At 42.2% G+C, this 24,347-nt stretch overlaps 1 protein-coding gene and 1 long non-coding RNA gene across 4 annotated transcripts in view; one reads left to right on the forward strand and one right to left on the reverse strand.

The window, feature by feature from the left end:
- LOC113592192 (uncharacterized) overlaps window positions 1-24,347 on the reverse strand; it is a 55,917-nt gene that overhangs the window by 18,040 nt on the left and 13,530 nt on the right. The gene's annotated exons all lie outside the window — the stretch shown is intronic.
- inhbb (inhibin subunit beta B) overlaps window positions 1-24,347 on the forward strand; it is a 42,322-nt gene that overhangs the window by 13,632 nt on the left and 4,343 nt on the right. For 2 of the 3 annotated variants that reach the window (XR_014125392.1, XR_014125391.1), the window contains 4 exons: window positions 7,505-7,641; window positions 9,090-9,218; window positions 20,415-20,617; window positions 24,193-24,239. The gene's annotated coding sequence lies outside the window, so the exon portion shown is untranslated. The remainder of the gene's footprint in view (window positions 1-7,504; window positions 7,642-9,089; window positions 9,219-20,414; window positions 20,618-24,192; window positions 24,240-24,347) is intronic. The other variant, XR_014125394.1, reaches the window with a different exon arrangement.

Raw genomic sequence — 24,347 nt, forward strand, 5'->3', positions numbered from 1 at the left:
ATATGTATATGAGTATATGCGCATATACAAAATGTACAATTAACAGTTGCAATTTACAATTTACAGTTTACAATTTACAGTTATTGCAGACTTTTTATGATGTTATTGACATCATACGCAGTGCACACAGTGGTCCCCAGAGTTCATCAGTTGCCCTGATTCAGGGCCCAAATGGCCTGCGGGAAGAAGCTCCTCTTCAGTCTCTCTGTGTTGGTCTTCAGGGAGCGAAAGCGCTTCCCTGACCTCAACAGAGAGAAAAGCCTATTGTTGGGATGGGTGGGGTCCTTCACAATCCCCCTGGCTTTGGTCTGGCACCGCTTGTGATAGATGGTCTGCAGGTCAGGAAGTTCTGTATGAATGATGCGCTCTGCTGAACACACCACACTCTGGAGTGCTTATGTGTCCTGCTTGGTGCTATTCTCAATTCAGGCTGTGATGTTCCCTGTGAGGATGCGCTCGATTGTGCAGGTGTAGAAGTTCCACAGCGCCTTGGAGAGCAGTCTGAAATCTCTTAGGCGTTTGAGGTGGTAAAGATACTGATGAGCCTTTGCCAGGGAGTTGGTGTGGCAGGACCAGGACAGGTCCTGTGAAATGAACTCCAAGGTACCTGAAACTGTCTATTCTCTCCACCATGGTCCTGTTGATCCTCACAGGTTGGTAGTGCCACTCCTGCTCTTGGTGCAATCCACGATCAGCTCCTTTGTCTTGCTGATGTTCAGGAGGAGATTATTTTCCTGGCACCAGTTCTCCAGGTGTTTAATCTACTCCAGGTAGGCCCTCTTGTCATTGTCCGAGATCAGGCCCATGACGACGGTATCGTCAGCAAACTTGACAATGATGCTAGAGCTGGAAGTGGCTGTGCAGTCATAGGCATATAGTGAGTAGAGCAGGGGGCTTAGGACACAACCCTGAGGAGCTCCAGTGATGAGGGTGAGGGTGGATGAGACACAGTTGCCTACCTGTACTGATTGTGATCTGTCTGTTAGGAAGATGGAGATCCAGTCACACAGGGATGGATGCAGTCCTAGATCCTCCAACTTAGTAGTGAGTAGGGAGGGTATGATAGTGTTAAATGCTGAACTGAAGTCAACAAACAGCATTTTAACATAATTACCCCTCTCTTTGTCCAGGTTGGTCAGTGTGGTGTGAAGCAGATGTGCAATTACATCATCAGTGGAGTGGTTGTGGCAGTATGCAAACTGCAGTAGGTCCATGGAGGCTGGCAGTAAAGAGGTGATAAAGTCTCTGACTAGCTTTTCAAAGCACTTCATCACGACCGATGTGAGGGCAACAGGGCAGTAGTTGTTGATGCCGGAAGGTCGAGGTTTCTTCAGGACGGGGATGATGGTGGATCGCTTGAAGCCGGATGTGATGATACCGAGTGTCAGGGAGAGGTTGAAGATGTCGGTGAATACTGGGGCTAGCTGGTCTGCTCAGGCTTTGAGGACTCTTCTGCAGATGTCATCTGGTCCTGCCGCCTTCCTGGTATTCACTCTTTTGAACAGACTCCACACGTCACTCTCCGTAATGATGAGGGCCTATGATGCACTGGCTTATGGTGGGCATTACGTATGCGCCGTTGGTGCCGTTGGATGAGCCGATAGCATTGTTAGGGCTAGCACTGTTAGCATTAGCGCTGCTATCATTAGCGCTGCTAGATGTAGCCTCGAAATGAGCGAAGAATGTGTTTAGCACGTTCACCAGAGACTCATCCGCGCTCATCAGCCTGGAAGGTGGGCTCCTGTAGTCCGTGATCGTCCATAGTCCCTGCCACAGGGATCTATAGCCACTCTGCTGGAACTGTGTCTCTAGTTTCCTCCCATAGCACCGCTTCGCCTCTCTCACCGCACTCTATATGCTGCAGTCTTGTACTCGTCCATGTTCCCGTGTTGTAGGCAGCAGTGTGAGAGTGCAGAGCCTCACGGATGGTTTTGTCCACCCAGGGCTTCTGGTTGGGAAACATCTTGATGGTGGCTCTTGGAATCGTGTCGTCCACCAGTTTTCCAATAAACATCTCCCAGCTGGGATTAACAAACTACATGTTTAAAACCCCTTTTTTTCAGTGCTATGAAGATGACATGAGCTGTATACCCAAAAAATGTGCCCCTCATGCTATGGGTACTACAGGCGTGAACTAATTTGAGGCGTTTACCATGTAAAGCTCTAAATCATCCGCTTGGATTGTGTTTACAATTCAGCTAAGTGGAATGGGTTGCGTTTGCTTGTCCATGCAATGTTGCCTTATACAATGTGGTGTAGTGCTCTTAGGCGAAAGCGTAAGTGGATCTTTCTGCAGGGTGTGTCAAGGCTTGGTCCTGACACGGAACCTTGAGGTCCTGTCCCAGGCATGGACAACGCGATGGAGAGTGAGTCATTTTGATTAAGTAGGGCGGGGGACATGCCACTGCAGATGTTCTGCAGTGAAAACAATACACGCAAGCACTGGCACACGTGTTTACATGCACAAGCACGTGCGTGCACACACACACACACACACACACACACACACAAACACACGAAAACACACACATTACTCATTCATATAGACAAAGACCCTGGCCACAAACCACATATACACATGCACACACACACGCACTCACACACACACACACACGTGAAAAGGCTTTGACAGCAATACAAGGAGATGTGGGAAAGAACGCTGCTCTCCATAAAAGCTGCATGAGTCACACAAAGAATTTACTCATCCTCATTCCACTACCACATAGGTCGCAGACATAACCACAGCCGGAAGGGAGATGAGAGGGCCATAATAAACACATTACCCCTTTGAGGATTGATCATCGACACTTTGTAAGCACATTGTAGCCCTGGGTCCATCCCGGGGCTACACTTGTCTGATGGCCACTATTCCTATCAGTCGGACCCACCTGCGGGGACCAGGGTTGAAGGTTCGTAGGGGCCCTATGGATATGGAAGGAGGTCTTTATCTCAGCTGCTTGCATTGATTGTCAGGTTTTGTGAAGTCACGGGCTCCAAACACAGAAAAACACAGGCATACTGGAAACAAAAGCAAAGGCATTTAAGAAATTTATTTACATGATGGAACATCTGGCTGCAGGGGCAGATAAGTCAACATATGACTCCTGACATTTGATGTCATACAAATGAACAAAAGGCTATTATCCAAGACAGTTGGTGGGAGTGGCTTGGAATTTACTCCAGCACCTGAAGATTAGCCCTGCATTCCTGACGGAGCCCTCTCTGGGCCCTCCCTGCCAGTCCTGCGCTCAGCCAAGATGCGGGACTTGCTGCAGCAGGATGGGGCTCCAGCATGGGTGGGTGAGAGCCTGAGTGTGCTCCACTAATCCCCCGGCAGGAGTGAGCCCAGCAGTCAGGAAGGCGGTCGCCTGGGCGTGCAGTATAGCGCATCTCATTAAAGCAGCTTAAGCCAACCTGTGCTGGGAGTCACAAAATGCTTTTCAGCCAGCATATGCAGTTCTGCCCAGCTGCTTTAAAAGTTTCTTTTAGTTTTTCTGGAGATCACATCTAAATGCTTGGCCAGCAGAAATGATCTGCTTAATATGTTAAGTAGGAAACAGTGGCCTGAGAAAGTGTTCAGATCTGGAGAATGCAGTGACCCGGAAACAACCTCTCTTCTGATTTTGCGATGAAATGCCACCATCGTCATACCAGTGTCACAATGCTTCCAGGTGTTACAGATGTTACAGGAACCAATTCATCATGTAACATTTTATGTGTCAAAGTAATCCATCTTATTTAGCATGAAGCGAGAAGCCATCGGTTACTCAATTCTCTGGCTTCCAGCTTTAACCCTTGATAAAATATCTACTATATACTATGACGACATTTATTGTCAGTGTTGTTGTTGTTTCATGATACCTGGAATGCTGATGACGTATTCTTAGCTTTTTTATTTATTTAGAAAATGTAAGATAAAAGTATGTTCTTGTTTTCTTTATGCATTGTCATGCTTGCAACAAAAATACTTTGCTGAGATTCCATCAGAGCCATTGTGACAGATATCTCCTCTAATCTCGCCACATTCAGAACTAGAGGGACATTTTAATTGGCATTGGAAGCTGCCTGTACCTGTGATGACACAATTCAGGCAGGGTCCAGACCTCAGAGTGGGACATATCAATAAACACAGGCTAGGTCCAGTGTGGCCCATGGGGGTCAGAGCCCCTTGTCTGCACCTGGGCCCCTTGGCAGGCATACAGCAAAGTTGGAGATGCAGGACTTCTTGATTGGCTATGAACACACTCTGTCTGAGCTATGCAGCAATCAAGGGATCATTACCTGTGAACACATGCCATAAGTCATTTGGAACACACAGGCTCAAAATATGTTGTATGGTGTGTGTATTTGTGTGCGTGTGTGTGTGTGTGTGTGTGTGTGTGTGTGTGTGTGTGTGTGTGTGTGTGTACTCTTGAACAAATATACTTGTACCTTGGACAAGCCTAAAGAAATTCAGCAGTTTGTGAAAAGTTTAAACCTAAAATAGATGTGAAATATTTTTGTCTTTTAGGCCTTTTAACTTGTGACAAAAGGGTTTATAAGTAGACATTTGGAAAGCTTATAATTGTACATTACACCAAAGAAGCATTTATGGTAATGACTGGATTCTGTAAATGAGGCTGGTCCTTCATAGCCTCAAGTGCTGTCAGTAAACTGCCTCCGTATTTATCTTAGACACAGAGTCCTGATGAGGCACATACCTCTGTCAGTGACAGAAACTGATAAACCAAAGGGGACAGCCAAGCTGGTACCAAATCAAATGTACGGTCAGCTTGGATGCCACTCTAGATTGCAACACACAAACATTTTGAGAGCATACCTCACTATAATGTGAGAAAATAGACCATAAATCAATAACTCCTACTATGTGATGCTTGGGGATTATCCTAACCAGCCTGCTATTATGAGGTCATACTCTCCACGCTCACTAGCAGAATTAGGCCATGCCATGATTGACAGGTTCTGACTACTTTCCTCAGCTGAAGAGGGGGCATTGTAGCCCAGAGAGGGCCTCCCATTGAAAGGGCCTTTCTTAAATGATGACACTTGACATGCATGGTGCTATTCCGGCTAATGGGAGCGAAAGGTACAGGCAAGTTAAGAGAAGAGAGAGAGAGCAGTTAGAGCACAAAACTAGGAGATAGGATTTTTAAAAAAAAAAGCTTCAGGACAATAAAGACCCTTTAAGAATTATTGCTCTTGTCTAAGGGAAAGAGCCTCAGGGTTAGGACTTGGTGAAGGCGGAATGGAGTGTAGAGCCTAGAGGGAGGAGGGTTTGAATCGGACAAGCGGTGGGACACGGTCCTGAAAGCCCATCCTTCAGCCGGCTGGAGCATGTGGCGAGGAGAATACCAAGCTCTGTGAACAATGCCCAGGGGCTGGGGTCAGCTCGGCCAGGCTTTCAGAGTGGCCCCGGCTGGGGGAGAAGAGCGCCAAGCCGGCCGAGGCCCACTGCGAGACAGTGCTCAACCAGGGCAGCCAGTTACTCACAATGTGATAAGCAAAGTTGTGGTAAACCACACCAGCCCTGAAATCGCCCTGTTGAGAGCCTGGTTGTGAGGTGTGGTGATACACAGCACCTGCCCATTCTGAACTCATACTTTTTTGTTTTTTGTAGTTCATTTTTTATTGTTTACTTTTTGGTGCTACATAATGTTTTAAGGTAAATTTTGCAAGCAGATTTTAAAGAGAGAGTCATAGTGTAAAACCATGTTAGAGCATGTTTGCCTTAAAGTCTCTTTAATAGCGCATATCTCTTATTAAAATCCCTTTAATAAGGCAGATTGATCTATCTATCTATCTATCTATCTATCTATCTATCTATCTATCTATCTATCTATCTATCTATCTCTCTCTCTCTCTCTCTCTCTCTCTCTCAACACATGCTCCAGAACAACTCCCTTCAATTTTTCAATCTCCAGAGTCTTTGAACAGATAGAGTCTAACTTTCTGTTTACTCCATTGCAAAGAGAAGATCACATTTTTATGAACACTTCTTTATCATCAGGTTTTTTTTTTTTAATGTCTGTGGTTAACTCCTCAAAGTCTCAGTAGACATCCATGGGTTATAGGGCTTGTTCTTGATTACTGTAATTGCTTTGCAACATTACAATCTTATGGTTTCCTCAGCAATAAGAAAAAGCATGTATTGTAAAAGAATCCTTTTGATCTTGACACTTTTAAAAACCAGAAACCCTAAGATGTTCACAATAGAGTAAATTTGAGGTCTTTTGTGGGATGACAGCAAAAAACAAAACAAAACATGAATGGTCTTTGTAGACTTCAGTGTGGGATGTTGGCATAAGTTTCTTTTCCTGTGTAGATGAAGTTTAGATTATATGCAGAAAAGTTATCAGGCTCTGGGACCACAAGCATATACTGCTTTGATCTTTGTTTAGACCCATTACAGAACATCAGAATTTTACATGATGCAGAAAACCCGTGCTATGTGAAGGCCCTGTAGAGTTGCACATTCACAGGGAATACAGATACTTTGCACTTTTTAATTTTTTTTTTAAATAAAAGAGAATTACTAAGTGCCAGCCTACGATATACTTTGAAATCTTCATTAATGGTAAGCATCTAAGTAAAAAGAAAGGCATAAGAAGGAATGATCTATATATTAACAGGGGCAGTCAAGTGAGAAATGGGTTATGAGTGTAATTCCCTTTAAACGGCTTGATTACTGTTTCACATTGTTCTAAAAGCTCACTTATTTCCATGAGACTTGCCCATAGGAATCCATTCTATCATACAGTGATTAAAGCAACTAAGCAGCTGTCATTGGCTCAAAATAATTCACACAGCATTCTGCCGGCCTCATTTTTTTTCACCCTCTGGGTAATTTTTCAATAATAAGCACTCCTGTGAATAACAGAGACTCCTTTGTAGCATGACCCCAGGGAGGCCCTAATCTCTGCCAAGTCAAACAATGGCTCACCGTTCGGCCAGTGCTGTGTGCTGCCAGGGCCGTGCACTGCCAGTGAGGTGGTGTGAGCGGCACGGCACGTAGCGCAGCTGCACTGGAACCAGCGGACACCTGGTCCCCTGTGGCCTAGCAACCGCTCAAGATATCAGTCAGTACAGCTGACAGTGGGAGAGTGGGGTAAAGGGGCGGGTGTCTCTCGGAAGGCAGGGGAGTCAGTGTCGTGCAGGCTGGTGTCTCCAGCTTGATATCAGATTAGCAGCACAGAGACTAGGCAAATGGTGAACAAAGCCTAAGCCTTAGAGTCAAATCTACGACTGGCCTACTTTGAGTCAGTATCAATACCCACCTGGGCAACCGGTTGCAATAACGTACGTGAGCCACTGAGCATATTTCCACTGAAACAGCAAGCCAGCTGTAAAGCTAATGGCTTCAGTCAGCTCAGAGAGATCAGCAGGGACTTTGTCATCACTTTCCCCGTCTTAAAGCCCACATGGTTTATGGGGGGCAATTTTGCTCTTATATTGCCACACTGAGAAATGTGAGTAGTGTCGTCTAAATGATCACCTCTGCTTCTAGGCTCACGACTGAAGGCGAGTAGTTTTACAGCCGGAGGGAACTCATCGGTAGTTGTTGGTGACGAGGCCTTTCCTTCAGGTTTTGGTGTGAACCGTGTGCTTCCCTGACACAGCCTTGACCACTCGCAGTCTCCCAAGGTGAGAATCTCAGACACGATCTGCCCACTATGGGTTGATGACAAACATGCACCAGGTCGTAAAAGGGCACAGGAGGGGCCAAATGAGGTGCCGTGCATTGTCAGTGTAGCGCAGAGGGGTTACTGACATGCTTGTTTTCTGACATGTGTTTCAAGCATTTCTTTGTGGCCTTATAACTGGATGAAACCCCTGCAAATGAACAGAGACGCTTTGACTGTGCTTTTCTGAATATCATGTTATGATAAGGTCACAGAAATAAGAATAGCTCTGAGTCCAAACAACAGGATCCCTTGACACGTATCACATCTGATAGCGCAATGAATGGCTTTCCAAGCATTTGCATGTCCTTAAGCATTAATATTTTAGAGCAGCGCACTTTGGCTATCCCCAAATGAACCCAAAACTAAATGCTCCTTTTTCTAACCCTGCTCTGGCGAACAAATGTCATTTCTAAAGGTCGGGAGCTGTAATGTGGCCTGTGTGAAGAAACCGTGCTTGCTGTGGTTCCATGCAGCACTGACATTTTTTTTGAAAACATACTTATGAATATTTTAACTCTAGAAAATACAAATTTGAATGTATTATTTAAAATAGGGTCCCCCAAATAGTTACTAGTAAAAGTGTCTAAACTTCATCATTTCTGGTGAAATGTTTTTGTCAGTGGATTTTATTAACAAAGAACATTTTCAGTATATTGACTTATGTTCCTGTGTTACTTCATACAACATTTTTCACAAACACTGCACACTACAGCCATGTCCTTTCACACAGAATCCCATTCACATCAAACACATCTTTCTCCAGTTAAAAAAAGGCTTTGGTGATGTGCTTTATCAAAACAGATCACTAAATGAGCTCCAAACATTTACTTTGATGTACTGCTTATTTTTAAAGCCTTTTATTCAAACTTGATGAGGAAAAAACTTGTTAATGACAGACTTCAATATGACACTCTATTACTGTGGAATGACAATTGTCACAAATAGAATTAAAATGGAAGCCACAGACTCCTGGATCTAAGATCTATTTTGGTTAACCACATGTAATACAATGGCCAAACCACATGTAAGGAAGCATGTCAATAAAAGACTCATTAATCAAACGCTGCAGTTCTGTGTTGTGTTTGCTGAGGTTTTCGAAGTCTAAATGAGAGATGAGGATATGAAAGGAAGCCTGCTCTGAAAGAACTTTGTAGCATGGCCCACTACTGTGAAACTCTTCTCTAAGCCATAGATCTTTCAAGTCTTTATGGGCAAGTCAATCAGGAAACAATTTGCACTGATGTTTTTGAGTGAGCTACTTGCTTGCACCTCAATTTGATATATAGGTTTTTAAGTTCCTGTGTATAAAGCCAGAATCTTCATAAGATATAAATTCGGGTGGACTACCGGCAGTAATCCCACATTTACCATCTCCACTGCTTCTCTGATCCTAAATATGGACCGTAGAGGTGCTGAAAGCCTCAGGTGTGACAATGTGGGCCTGACTACATGAATGCAAGGGAGACACAAATCAGCCTGCATGGCCCACATCTGACAGCGAGCCAGCTCAGAGGCAGGTGATTGCCCTTCCTTTCGGTAAGACCCACCACCTCTTTCATCCCTCCTATGTGATTGTTGATCTTCTGTTCTAGCTTTGAACCCCTGCTATCTTACTAGTTCCACTAATCTCCAGGTTGTTTACACATGGTAGCCACTCTCTTCATTGTTAAGCTGAAGGTTCAACACGATAACTTCAAATGGCATTTATCTTTTGAGTAGAGATGTTCACCCCTCCATTCTCTCACAGCCCCCATGATGTGGTGTTACAATCAGTTTCTTATGTGCAGAGTAATAGGAACACGATATATTTATTAGAAGGCACATTAATGTCTTGGCAACTGCAGTTTGATGTACTGAAACAGGGTAATGGAGGGTGACTAAAGGCACTCCATTGGCCTCTGACCGAGACAGTACTGGAGCATAGCTAATTGGTGAAGTCGTGGAACATGCCTGCTCAACCATACACCTGCACAAGGCTCACGGCTGGAAATGTGCTTGATTCGGGCCTGCCGAATCGCATGCTCTCCCAAGTGATACATAAATGGGAAGTATGAGAGATTTACGAGACATAGATGTGCTCTTCGCCCTTTCTTCCTGAGCAGTGCAGGAGTGAATTCCACCACAGTGCATGCACTGTCTATGGCCAGGACTCATCACTAACACAAGTTGGAACATTGTGATGGCAGGACTATTTGATTTTCCATCTCCAGATGACATGCAAGGTAATCAGCTGTATATATGGCTATGAGTCACTGAATGCAGTTTCCTCTTCTAGGAATATTGGGTTATCAGCACAGCCACTGCCATTATACTGCTGTAGCATTCATCTATATGTCATTTAATTTAAGTCACCATAAGGTTCATAAGGTTAACGAAGTGTGGTAAATAGATAGATGGGTGAACTCACACAGATATTCTATTTAAATATCTACTACAATTCTTCATTACCACAAAAAAGTACTTATAGGACATCTGTTTTACTAAAATCAATTGGAAGATCTTTCTAGTTTTAAAAATACAACTTTACCATGTATATGCACTCAGCAGTATGTAAGACCTCGGCCTACCCAAATTACCATCATCTCTAACAGACAGGGACATAAATCCATAAGAAGTCTTTTCAAAAGAGCTGAAACAGCACAAGCACTGGCATCTCCATCCTTTGAGGCCTTAATCTCACAAACCAAACAAACACTGTGGGACTTCAGGATTAGCTCTAATTTGATAGTCTGGACACTTAGATGTCTATCATTAATGCTTCTGTTATTTGTGTCTGTGCTCCTTTTAAGATCACTGAGATGATAATCCTGTTTTTGGTCTGCACAGAGGACACCCTACTAAGTTTGGCCACATTTGTGATATCAGTATCAAGTTATTGTCTCATGCTCGACCGGCTCGCTGAAGTACTTATTCAGAGAATGACACAGTTTAGGGTTTTTTTTGGTGAGTTTTTTAACGCTCCATTCAAACTTTGGCTTGTGTGATGTGCTGTTGTGTGGGATGGTCTACAGGCCTATATGACCTGGGCATGGTGGTCTGACAAGACACTAACCAAAAAAGTGATTCTGAAATATAAGCCTTGTCCTCTAATTAGACAAGGGCCAAGTCTGAGCGAAGCTAATATTTCGCAGAGACTTTCTCTCCATAACAACTGTAGGAGGAATGTGACACTTTTAGTGTTTAATAAAGAAGAGGTGAGAAACAGAGGAACAAGGACTGCACAAGGACTGCAGGGAGGGAGAGAGAGAGAGAGGGAGAGAGAGAGAGAGAGAGAGAGAGAGAGAGAGAGAGAGAGAGAGACATTGTAGTTTCATGGCTACATATACGTAATATAATTTAAAAGAAGGTGACAACATGTCAAGAGTACATGGAGTATTTAACAGTAGTATAGTATAAATCTTATACTGAAAGGATTGAAATATCAGCACTCATTCACTGGTACCTCAGACTGTAAATGGTACCATTTATGTTGATAGTTTTGATGGTTTAATACATGTGCAGCAATACCACTTATTTAACTTTCTGTAACACACAAGGTTTTGTATCTTTGCATTGTTACTGTGTATCTGTCTGCATGCTTACTGTGCACTAGAAAAGACCAAAGATTGTTATCTTGCTCAGAAACCCAGAAACAAACCTTTTACCACTCAGCCTGGGTTTACTAAATAAAGAACAATATGGTGACCTCTAACTGGTACTCAGGTTAAAGTTCAGGAGTGCATAGGTGAATATCCTGATCCAATATCCTGCTTGAAAACACATAAAATAGGTCAATGTGACAGCTTTAGAGTATCTGAAGTGGAGGGATTTGTATGCGTAAATGAAATGTCAGTACCCTTTGGTCTCCAGACTACTGGTTCTGACTATAACACTATCTAAGACAGAACCGATTGACACTAAAAAAGAGGTAGGAAAAAAATTTTAAATAAAAAAAATCCTTAAGAGATGCTATATTTTGCATATGACAAAAAAAACAAAACATTGTCATACCTTATGAGCCAAAGTCCTTAACTACACAAACAGTTATTTTAAAAAATATAATCTGTAACCCATACACTGAGAACTGAAAAGGAAACAAACCTGGAATCTGACTTAACTGGGCCAAATGTGAAGCTCCACACAAGCAGTAGGTTCCAGAAGCTTCCAGCAGTAGCTTCCTGGCAGAAAAACTGGACATATAGCGATACATACTTTTAGACATAATACTGATAATAGCTGTGTCCTTTTACACTAACTGCCGGGCCTCAAGAAACAGATTAATTTTGTGACTTGATACAGAATTCGTTTATACATTTTGACAATGACTTTACTCTTTGTTTATACAGAAATTGGGTTAAGGCAATAATGTTTGCTTTTTTCTTAAGTTCTATATAGCCCTTCAATACATCGTACTGATATTTGCTTATGATCTGCTTTTGCATATGATACATCACAATAAGATGACCATTTCTGGATGTATTTTACTTCACACCAACTAACTAGTGCTCACTTGTAAAGTATGTATCTCAAACAGGTCCTTTACAGCTGAGACATCACTGACCACAGGAGCAAGACATGAGAGAAGGAGCCAGTGGCTGGAGTTAACAAACAAAACAATGTTTTGAGAAGTGTAAAAGCAGACCAATAAGTGAGAGATCAAGTGAGGCTCAATAGATGTGCGAGTGAGTCCAGTTCAAAAGGCTTGGAAGAGCACTGAGCTTCAGGTTCTTCAGGCTGAATGGATACTGGAGAAATGCACCTGTGGGGGTTTAAATAGGAGCAGAGGAATGGGGAACAGGTGAAGGCAATGATTCATACACTAGTGAACGTGAACAAGGAAGTAGTTGTGAAGCGTGATTGGTACTGGTGTGAGCAGATTCCTGACTCGCCTCCCGTGAGTTATGTGGTTTGGCCTGCCACGTGCAGTGGGAGGATCCTGTTCGTAGCCACACCTGTATTGTGTTAGTCTTTGTGTATTTAAACTCTTGTCATTGTTTGCAGTTGCAGTGTTGTCGATTATTGTTGACGTAATGTGTTAATATATCGTGTTAATGTTAATGTTAATGTTAAATGTTCTTCTTGTCGTTGTTAAATGTATCCTGTTCATTGTGTTTCTTCAGTGTTAACCATGTTGCGTTCATTGTTTGTGATACATGTGAGTGCCACTGTCTTTGTGTTTCAATTAAATGTTCGTCCATGGCGAGGAAGACTGTGCGTCCTGCTCCACGCCCTGCGGCACTCGGCCACCACGTTATATGACTGGGTGCAGACCAGGGTGTGGCAACAACGCTTGATCTCTCAATACCTATTGTATCAGCAGGGTTGTTCATCATTTACATGGCGGAATAAAATCCTGGTTTAGGACATATAAATGAAATAGAGGTTCTTAGAAATTCTTATGAAAATAATATCTAATTATTAATTATAATTATAGAACATTTGGCCCAAACTGTTATCACCTGTCTGCAACCATATGCCTGTCTTACACAGAGGCAGGTGTTTAATAACAGATTATAGACAGATTATTCCTTTACAAACCGTTTCATGTTGCTTCCCCAGCAACCTGATCTACATTCTTCTCTGAGTGTCTTAAATTGCACAGCATATGCACATTAACTTCAGCTCAAAAGCCTAGCATTTACCTCACATTAGAACTTGCGGAAATGGAGTTTTAACAAATGTTGAAGTGTACATTCATGATGCCCTTGCCTAGACCCTTTGTCTTTCTCTTGATCATTCTGTAAAGTTCCAGGACTTGGATTTAGGTCTGAACAAATCCAGCCTTGTAGGGAAAGTTGAACAGAGACTTCATCAGCCACAGCTGATTACAACTCTGATTACAACATTAAAACCTCCTACTAAGGTATCAATGCAGCCCACATATTCATAAAATCTAGACTTTTTCAGGTGGCCATCTTACAGCGGAGGATGTTAAGAGGGAAGAGGGTGGGAGGATAGAGTCCATTTTTCTTACAAGCCTGCTCCCACGACAATGATCATAAGAGGAGCCAGAGAACATTGACTCCACCGAGCAGAACAAAGGTCGCGACTCAAAAGACAAGACTTTAAGACCCACTCTCTGATCCTTTCTTCCTCTCTTTGGTACACAGATGATCCTTAGATCCCTCCTCCTCTAAACATCTTAGGGCTGGTTTAAACTGTGCCTTTTACCAACATTCTCACTCTCATTATCTCTCAATACAGCACCCCTAAAGGTGAATGCTGATTAATGTTGATTATGCTGACTATGTTATCAGGATACTTGCAACTTCAAATAAACAGGCACAGAATTCCTGGAAAAGAAGATTTCTGTGGGTTCTCCTACTGACAGGGGACGATATGTTTTGGATATTAACCCTAAATGTGTTTCAGGCACCCCAGACAGATAGATCCCTAATCACTTCACTCTTTGTAAATATTGAACAATGTAATGCTTACTGAAAAGAGAATACATAAACCAGATTATTGAACACCATTTACAGAAATATATAATGTTTAACAATATAAATAATTATGTAAGATCTCTTTTCCTTTCATTTATGATATCATAAGCCCTCCTTGATTCTCTCTCCTCATATGGGCAGAAGAAAATACGCAAATCTCCAAACCATAAAAACCTTACCCTTGACTAAAAGTAATATTTCTCAGGTTACAGTTCTCAAAATTAGTTTAGAATGGTTTAGTAAAGCTTAAATATCACCCCTTTTGTTTCAAGATGTGCATCAGCATAAATAAAAAATATTTTTTAAATAATATGAAAAGCTATTTAAATGAAATGAGAGCCAACGCCTGTTCTAGAACAACTGCTAGGAAAAAAAAAATTCGAAACTGTTTGTGAGGTCTGTGGTGGTTCATTAATTGCTGATTCGGGGTAATCTTAATGAGTTATCTAGCTAGCTGCCTCAGATAATGGACCGACTCTTTGCTCCGGCAGCTGTCATTTGTTAAGCCATTAGGCTGTTTGTTGAGTTAGGCTTTTTTGTCCATGTCTCCCTGGCTGAGCTCCCTAGCAGCTATGTGGTGGCTTCCTCTGTGGACACAGAGACATGTGTCGGGGTTTAGCTCAACTTCCGAGCTCAAAAAAGCAAGACAGCCTGATAAGAACCTTTACATGTAAAAAAAAAAGTGTGCCAAATGTTATCTTTATGCTACTTTTTTTTTTTTTGTTTTTTTTTTTTGTTCTTGCTTTGGTTCTAATTTTTAAAACCTTCTGTAAAATAAGATGGGGCATCTCAATTTGACTTTGCACATTATTGTATCAACAGAATTGAGTTGTAAATGATTCACCCTGACAGATTTGTCTTTCTGACAGCAACCAGGCTATGAAAACAGATCAAATATTTCAAAGAGGGAATAGGATTTTGTTTAATGCATCTAGAGTACCATTATGTAATGGTATATGACAGACGAAACATTTTGAATGAACAAAGGGTCTAGTGTTCGTTCTGTGTAATCAGGGTAACCTGGGCTTTCATGAGCCATTGTTCAGAGAGGTAGTCACATGGAATAAAAGAAGGCAGATGAGTAGAGAAACACATTTTCTTTACTACTGCAGTGTAGCCTTAGATTTGCAAAAAATGCTGAGACTTAATTGTCTGTTTACCTTATAGAAAATGATTATGTTTATCCCTCCTAAGCTATTAACTAATGCTGCTGCTTTTAAATGACTAAGCCTGGCTCAGTGTTTTTGTCAAATGGGCAGTTTTACAGCTGCGCTTTGTAATGTTTTCCCCCCTTTTGTCTCAGTGTCGTAATTTTGCCTGTCAGCCTGGGCCATGCGGTGGATTAATCCATCTGAGGTATCCTGACCTTACTGCAAAGCTGAGACACAGGAGCAGGACTGCAGCGTCCTGAAGAGATGCAGGGAGGGAGGCAAGGCTCGCACTGAGGCTCTGTCAGCTCTCTCTCCTACACTGACCTCGCTGTACGATCCATATTATGAGTATGTCGTAAGTGAGGTGACCCCCACGGGGTTAATCCCTTGACCTTCAGTGCATTAAAATGACTGTTAGTGGATGCAAAAGGCCGGTCTATCATCCCCCCCTTTCCCCACAGGACCCACTGAAGCCGAGGGTCGTGGGGGGGTCTGGGGTCTGGTTGAATGTGTTAGCCTGGAGGGGTCTCAGGGGCTGACGTAAGACGTGGCATGGTTGATGAGTAACACAGGACATTCCCATCACACCGGTAAGGGATGAAGTGAGATTTTAAGAAAAAAAAAACAACTCAGTATGTTGTATGTGTTTTTGCAAAACTCAAAGGCCATCTGTGTCAATATGCATTTCAGAAATGGTGTTCTGGGTCAGAAGACAAGAAATGAAAGATTTTTAGTTGGTCTACGGAGGACATATTGATATTTTTTGTCATTGTGTGGTCAAAATGCACTTTTTCCTAGAATTTGTTTAGATTGCTGTATTGTTTAAAATGTATCACTATATTTTTTTTTTCCCACAAAACACCAGAGTATGGGACGTGCATGTTTTTTTTTTACTTTTGGTGTGGTTCAATGACTGCTTTGTGACCACAGGCCCCATTTTGTTGTTTCTGGGATTTGCTCTCATCTTATGAAGCTCATAGGACACTTTATGTGCTGCTAAATAGGTCCTATAAACCATTCTCCCCGTGTGAAGCTTCTTTAGCAGTCTAGTCATTGCAAGCAACGGTAAACAGTTGGAGGACCTTTTCAAAGGGGATTACAGAAGGTCAGGTGCATTTGGACCTTGATTACCCTTGACATATGTTTAACCATTCTGTTACTGCCACTGAGGCAACACTTATTAGAGCCCAGGAGCAGTGAGGTCATCAGGGTTAAGACCCCCAGCATTTCAAGCCCTCAATCCACCATTTTTGGACCAATGAGTTTAGAGCTAAGGCCAGGCCTCCTGTGGCTCAGATGATGAGGCTCCAGCTTAGTTTCATAAGACACATGAGGCACAAGGATTGGCTGGATGCTCAGATTCATTAAAGGGACCAATCAGGATTGGAGATGACCAACCTTGTAGTAAGGAGCAGTAGGTTTCCACAGAAACCACAGCAAGCATGCAGGACATGCCCAAGCAATTGTCAAACATGCATACTCATTTAAGCAGAAAATTTAAGCTTACATACACAGCTAAACTATTTTTTTAATCTGTGCTTGGTGAATCTCAATGAGTAGTCCTACAATATGAGCAAAATAGTATGTACACCATGAAGTATATTTAGTGCAATGAGATAGAAAACCATTTCAAGTCATGAAAATCTCTCTATGCATGCACAGACAGACACACACACACACACACACACACACACACACACACACACACACACACACGAAGAAAAGAAAAGAAAAGAAAAGAAAAGAAAAGAAAAGAAAAGAAAAGAAAAGACTTTCATTGCATGAACTGATTAATTTTCTGTCACAGCAGAATGACTTCATGCATATAAGGTCATGCACATCCTATAGCAGATAGGCAACTTTTTTGAACACCTTCAACCATTAAACAAATGCCCCATATTTTATGTTACACTCATTTACATCCCATGAAACACATACTGTAGCTCTTCATACTAATTCTCTATATGCAGCAATTATGCCTACTGTCCTGTGTACTGTACTGAACATTGTACTGTCCCAGTCAAGTGGTACTGTAGGTATCAGGGTATCAGACATTCAGTGTGACGCATGAGACACTGGGAACAGAGCCAAGATGGTGCATTCCCATGGAGTGATACCCACTTTGTATCTTCAGACAAGATATGTGGTTGAAAATTGGTCTTTGCCAGTGATAATGCATTACTGGGGCCTTCTCAGAAAAAAAGTGAATGTGGGGCGCAGACACTCGCTAGAAAAACAAAGCACTGTATCAGGTTATTTTTACTTTTCTAAAAAGCCTTAGTGTGAAAGACTAAACACTGCTTAGATTAACCTGTCTCAAGGTTTCAAATGTTTCAGGTTTCTCACGTGTCAGCACTGCTGATGTTCTTTCACATGTTAAAAGGAAAAATGTACTAAAAATTGTTCTTCGAAATTCTATTACACTGACCTAATCATAAAGAGACATGAGTGGTTTTGAAGCTGAAAGACAGGATGCCATGAAAACAGAAAGAAAGGGTTTCATTGTTTTATGGTCATAACAGATTTTCTTCAACAATTACAAAGTCACAATTACACATCAATTGCAGGGAAGGTCAAACTGAGGAGTCACATCTTGCTTGGGAACTCTAAAATATTAATATGAATAAAGCATTATATTTAATTAAAGTGCTAAATGTGTGCACACTTTATGTTAGTCATGGTCTTCTCCTTTGGCAGCATTGTTCTCAGGGTGCCACACATCATGTGGTCTTGTTTTGATTTGTGTTTTGTTTTTCCCCCACTTTCTCTGATGATTTGTGTACCTTCGACCTTGCGCCTACCTGTCTGATTTTCCCTTAATCATCCTGTGTATTTATACCCCTCTTTGTCCTGCTTTAGTTGTCTGTCATTGCTTTTATACACCCTTTCCTAGGGTCTATGGTTTCAGTTGTTGTATCCGTATTGTAATCACCCCGGCACAGGTGGGTGCACTGAGTTATTTCTTTGGTGCTGGTACTAGTTTAAAGAGTAACTAATGACACGAAACGTTTGTCTATCTTTGATTAAGGAAGCACTCATCGGGGAGGCTGGAGAAAGGGCAGAAACCATGCAGGGTAAATGAAATGGCAGAACCCTGGTATGGCTTTTTGGTCTTTTTGCTGGATCACTTTGATCCTCTACTAGGGGTGGAGAACTACTCAAACTCCAATGCCACTTCCCCCAGTCCCAGCCTGTGGTCCTGGCCCTTTCTGCCCTGCTGCTTCTAGTCCTGGCCATGTTAGGTGTTATATTTCCCAGATGGGAGGACTTTCATGGCTTTTTTGGGGGAAGACTGGGTGCTTCTGAGTCTAGCTCTGTAGTAACCAGCCAATCTTCATGTGACCACTGCATGGAGAAGCCTGTTGGCTTCAGGGACTATCCAGGGATCTCAATGCCTGTTCTATTCATGTGTCCCCTGTATCCAGCCTGACAGATGCTGCCCTTTCCATGGAGTGGAAGATGCTTCCCTGGCTCCCTTCTCCAGCATTAAGGACACCCCATGCCCTACTTCCTAGGGCCACTGCCCTGGTGTTCTGTGTATAGGCAGTCCAGGTGCCTGGAGAGAAGAAGGCCACTCTTGACCACCTGCCACCTTTGCATATGTCCTGGTCTTCTGCAATTGCCTGCCATCCTACAGTCCCCTAGACCCACCTCTAGCATTTGTGGACCCTCCTCCTCCCATCTATGCTCCCATCTCAGTTCATGCTCCCCTTCCCAGGTCCTGTTCATTCCCCTGCCCTTGTTTCTGCTCATGTTTCACGCCTGGCTCCTGTCTGTCCCCTTCCCAGGTCTTGTTACTGTCCCTGGCCTGACCCCTGCCCTGGCTCTTGACCTGGCTCCATTTCTGGTTCCTACCCCTGGTCGTGCTCCACCTGTATGATGCCTGTCTCCAGCGCTCCCCTTTGATGACTATATCCTGCCAGTTCCTCTGCTGGCTGCACTTCAGGAGACATGCTTTGGGGGGGGGGGGGGGGGGAATTCTTTCATGGTCTCATATGTGGCTTTCTTTTTACTCATGTTTTGGTTTTGTCCCTGGCTTCTCTAATGATTTGTGTCCACCTGTCTCATTTTCTTTTAATAATCCTGTGTATTTATACCCCTCTTTATCTTGCTTTAGTTGTCAGTTTTTGTACACCCCCTCCTAGATTCCATGCTTTCCATCGTTGTATCTGTGTTGTTATCTTCCCTATGTTTTAGCCTAGTCTTTTGTTTTTTCCTCTTCTCCATTGTTTAGTTTGTGTCTGTTTTCTGGTTTTGTTTCAGTTTGATCTGGATCTTTGACTATGGACCACTTTAGTGATGACAATATGTGCATTACTCTTAGACAGTGCTCGATTTAGCACTTACGTCCTTCTTCCATGTCACAGTTACAGGCTGTTTTATGGCATAACAAAGTTTATTTCAGTACCGTGTAAAACCTGAAGCACAGTGCAGTGAAGTTCAACAACCAAGGGCTATATTCATGGGTTATTTTCTCTTCAAAAAGAGAGCACCTCTGCCTTACACCAATAAATCAAGTTCCAGGGTTTCTAAAATAAGACAGGGTGTCTGTATGCATACTGCTGAGGAAATCAGAGTTTGTTATTTAGGGGAAACCCTCAGTATTTAACAAATTCAAGTTCACTTGAATTTATTGCACTCTTGGAAAGAGTGCGAAATAAAGTAGTCATATTTCCTGCTCCAAAGATTTTCACAAGGGTGAAGTGGAACGAACTGCAATACAAATAATTTCATTCAAGCAATTCCTTTGGGGCATTCAATAAAGGAGCCAACAAATCTGGGACAAAATCACGTTTCCGTTCTCTGTTTTCCTTTAATGTGCCAAAACAAATTACGGAATCCTAGGCTGAATGATTTTATTGTACAAAGCGCTGGAGGTTGCACAAGGACACATGTGTAACTAGAAGATCTAATTGAGAGACATGTTTATAATGGGTGTATAACTTGAACTATGGTACCCAAAAAAACAGCCAATTAAATAACTGGAGAACCAGACCCAGGGTTCACACCAACATGCTGGAATAGCAATTCATTGGTGAAATTACAACCATACTTTTTTCCATTTAACTATGTTAGCCTGAATATTTGACTACGCTATGGAACTATTCCGGGAGACTAACTATAAGGTGATCCCTTAACTGACTTCCTTTGTTTTGCAGAGCATCTCATCACCACATGGTCTAGGAACTGGGCTTACAAATGAATGACGTTACATTGTCGATGGCAGTGAAAGGAGCAAACGAATTGGCTTGTGACTTCCTTAGACCCAAAGCGATGTTCTTGGCCACTGGACATGAATAAGAGGACAGTGGATGCAGCGGTGCCTGTCGAACCAGCTCCGGTCACAAGCGCAGCCTGGGGGGTACGTAATGACTGCATGCCATCAGCTCACTCATTTATGCAGAGCAGAACCTAAGGTTATCTCAGGACACAGAAAAGTCACCAGAATCAGGCAGCCTCAGGGACATTTTTTTACAGCTTGGTTAAAAAAAAACAAAGGTTGTTACATTGCAAAATTTTACTTTGCAATATTTGCAATATATTTTTGAGCTGTCTCAAAATCACTATATATATACATATATAAAGTATGTGCATTTCCAAATCCATGAACAAATAGCTTGGGAACATTTCGGACACTAGTTGACTCAGTGTGGCATTTGAGGCCTTGTGAGGTTAAATGATGTAAGTTGACAAAAAATCTGAACGGGGCACTTGACATCCCATTTATATGTTAGAATGTGGTTTTGGACGCAGCTCTGTACAGTACTTCAAGTCACCAGATTCAATGAGACTTTCCCAGAAAAGATGTTTGTATGCCTCCTAGCACACACCCCGTGCTAAAAGGTCACCTTAACGAGCTTAAAGGTCACCTTAACGAGTATGTTTTCAGTCATTTCCAAAACGGTGCCTAGAGGATGGGAGTGTGTCATGGTGCAGTAATGAGTCTTGGCTGACAGGGGAGGCCTCTATTCAGTACCACCCACTGAGACCCTAGCTACACCTCCAACTCTCAGGATGGCTGTATGCATCTGAACTCTTCTTCAGTCTTTCCTCCTCCGCTGTCCCTGTTCCTCCAAACTCCAAACTTCAGTTTTAACTTATCAAACACCAGACCTGAGAAAAATGATATTTAAACTACTTTGTCTCTAAAATAAAATAAGAGACATTATTTACATAAGTGGGACACCTTTTACACCAATTTCTCTGAAGCCTATATTTGGAAAGTTGTATTAAGTGTTACGTTATCTGTTATGATGTGCAGTTTCCATTGGCTCGAAAGAAGATAAATGAAAAGTGGACTCTGACCTAAATAGAATATTTTTTTTTTATAAATAAATCATTCTAATCTCTCTCACTTTGCTCATAAAGAGCTGTATTTGAGCACAAAGAATAGAAGACTTGTAGTGTCTTTTTCTTGGTTTCATAAAGACGTTTTCTATGATAACTGCCATCAAAATGACAGGAGCTTTTATGACTACCACGTCCCACCCTGGGTTGAATAGATAGTGATAATGTCTTTGTCAGCCTGCTGGTGGGACAGTGGATCCTATAGAGAGGGCGGGGACAGCGCGCCATGGTGGTGAATAAGCGTGTAAGGTGTCCATGCCCTTTGGTACCCTTCCAGGTGTGGGAATTAAGGGGTAGAAAGCACCTGCAGGGCCTTCACACTGGATCTTATTATATCGCATTATATCTGTGGCTGATGGCTTTGCAGCCATCGTGTGACATTCAGAGAGTGCAAGAGTCTGGTTTCATTTCACCACAATGTCTATGAATACGCTCAGAGATCATTCCTTCTGCATTCACAAAGACACACACAAAAACACATCATTCAAACCCACGCTCTGAACAGTGTGACAATAAACACGTTGCTTAGATACACATATACAGTTCTGGAAAATATTAAGAGACCACTGCAAATGATCAGTTTCTTTGGTTTTACTATTTATAGGTATGTTTGAATGAACATTTTTGTTTGATTCCATAAACTACTGGCAACATTTCTCATAAATTACAAATAAAGCTTTCATGCATCTTGGCATGCTCTCCACCAGTCTTTCAAATTGCTCATTAAATAAGATTTGGTTAGGGTGTACACCTAATCAATACCTCACTAGGTAGAAGGTGAGGCTGAGTTTGAATTCAACATACACTGGGATGCCATACATGTACAGATTGAACTTTTTTTTCAGACTTCTATGATGTATAAAACCAAAGTACGTTACTTTAGCAAAAAAGTCAAAAGAAAATTTATCTCTGCAAGTGCCTCCAGCACTCCCGAATATTAAGTCTGGTACATGAATCATCCTGTCACTTGCACACAGTGTCACACGTGACGTGCTGGTGTTGTCGTGCCATTCGTTGAATTCCATGCAGAATTACAAACAGGAGCTGGTCAGAAACGTGACAAACACTAAAATCATGGCAGCATTCCTTAGACAAGTTTTAACAAATAACACTTCTTTAGTTAAGTAAGCATCTTAGCCAAATAAGCACCCTACTTGCAGAGTTTGAGCCACTAAAATGACCATCTTTGAGCAGAAGAGCCCCACTGAGATACAGGAGCATGTTTTAGAGGGACCGTGTAATCACGGAGGCCAGTTTAGCTGACACAAATTCAATGACTAAGCCCATGACAATGTCTGTGAAAACTGCAGTTTTGTCCTGCTAACAAAAATACAAAAGCATTATTTGCAAGGGTTTGCGGCGTCATATTTGAGAATGGCTCAAGCCAGCCAAATTTGAACATGAGCTCTGGCTTGGAGTGCCCTGTGTCCGTCACTGTGCATTTGTTTTTCTAAGTGAGCCTTCACAGAGCCGCCTTTCTCAACCCCAGAGCAGTGGAAAAGTGTGCAGGGGAGGATTTTCTGACCATGTGTGGGTCAGTAATTGGCTATGGAATGATGACCTCAAATACGTCTCCTCTGCCTCAGTACCTCAGTAATGAATATTGTTTGCTCACAATCACTGGGCAGCATGATATCAAGGGTGCTTTTCAGTTTTGGGGTGAAAGCAGGTATTGTTTCATTGTTTAGGGAGGGGTTAATCTTTGTCTTTAACACCATAAGCTTCAAAGACACACTATCAATCTACACTATCAATCTGAATTCCTAGTACAACATACCTGTTGATAGTTTCAGTGTAGTTACTGAATAGTTCACAGCCATTACAAAATAGTGTGCTTTAAGATTAATAACTAAATAGTAACCCTGGAGTTTCAAATGTTATAGCTGTAGCTAGTGTACTTTAAAAACAGAGCATATTATTTTTTGGATACTGTCCCATCTAGCCTTGCAATATTCTTTAAGCTTTATAACGCTGGTTTTTTAGAAATTGTTTTTTGCATCCTGCGTTGCACAAGTATAGCAGGTTTGGTGCAAGGGAAGGGGATATGAATAAGGAGTGGAATACACCACAGTGAAAAGTGTACGTCATAAGGTCGGAAAAAAGGCCTATTCCATCAACATCACTAAAGATTTGCCTACAAACACTGAAGCCAGTGTTCCTGCAATGTTGATAAGACCATTTGTAGACTATATAGACTGATTTAATTGTAGGCACAAAAGTACACATATCAGCCTGCTGATTTTTTTTGATTGCATTATAAGGATGATTGCATCTTCCTATTAACTGTCCAAATGTCCTGCATGTAAAAATTCCACTATATTTATTGGCCAATAAATATTTTAGCAGCAGTCCTGCCTCAGTAATTATGTAATGCATCTCCTTTGAAAATTCATTTGGAGACAGGTTAAACACAGCCATGTTTATAAATGCATCTTTGACGCACAATAGCAGGATATTTGGGACTTTTATAGGGAAGAATCTTGCAAACACATGTCCATGCTCTAAGGCAAACAAGGAGGGATGTAAAAAACCATCTGTTGGCCAATGCCTTTGGAAAGAACACTAATATGGATATTATTTTCTCCCCAGGTGGGAATGGCAAGGGTTCCACTGCAAGGGACACGTGAAGGCAGAAGGTTGGTTTTTCCAAATGAAAATCGTACCCAGTACAGATGTCTACCTACAGCACACATCTTCCACCAGCTTATATGGAATTTCCCCTTGTTTCTTTGTTGATTGACAAT

This window comes from Electrophorus electricus, chromosome 9 (assembly GCF_041902795.1).
Source record: "Electrophorus electricus isolate QZ-2024a chromosome 9, ASM4190279v1, whole genome shotgun sequence".
Classification (NCBI taxonomy): Eukaryota; Metazoa; Chordata; class Actinopteri; order Gymnotiformes; family Gymnotidae; genus Electrophorus; species Electrophorus electricus.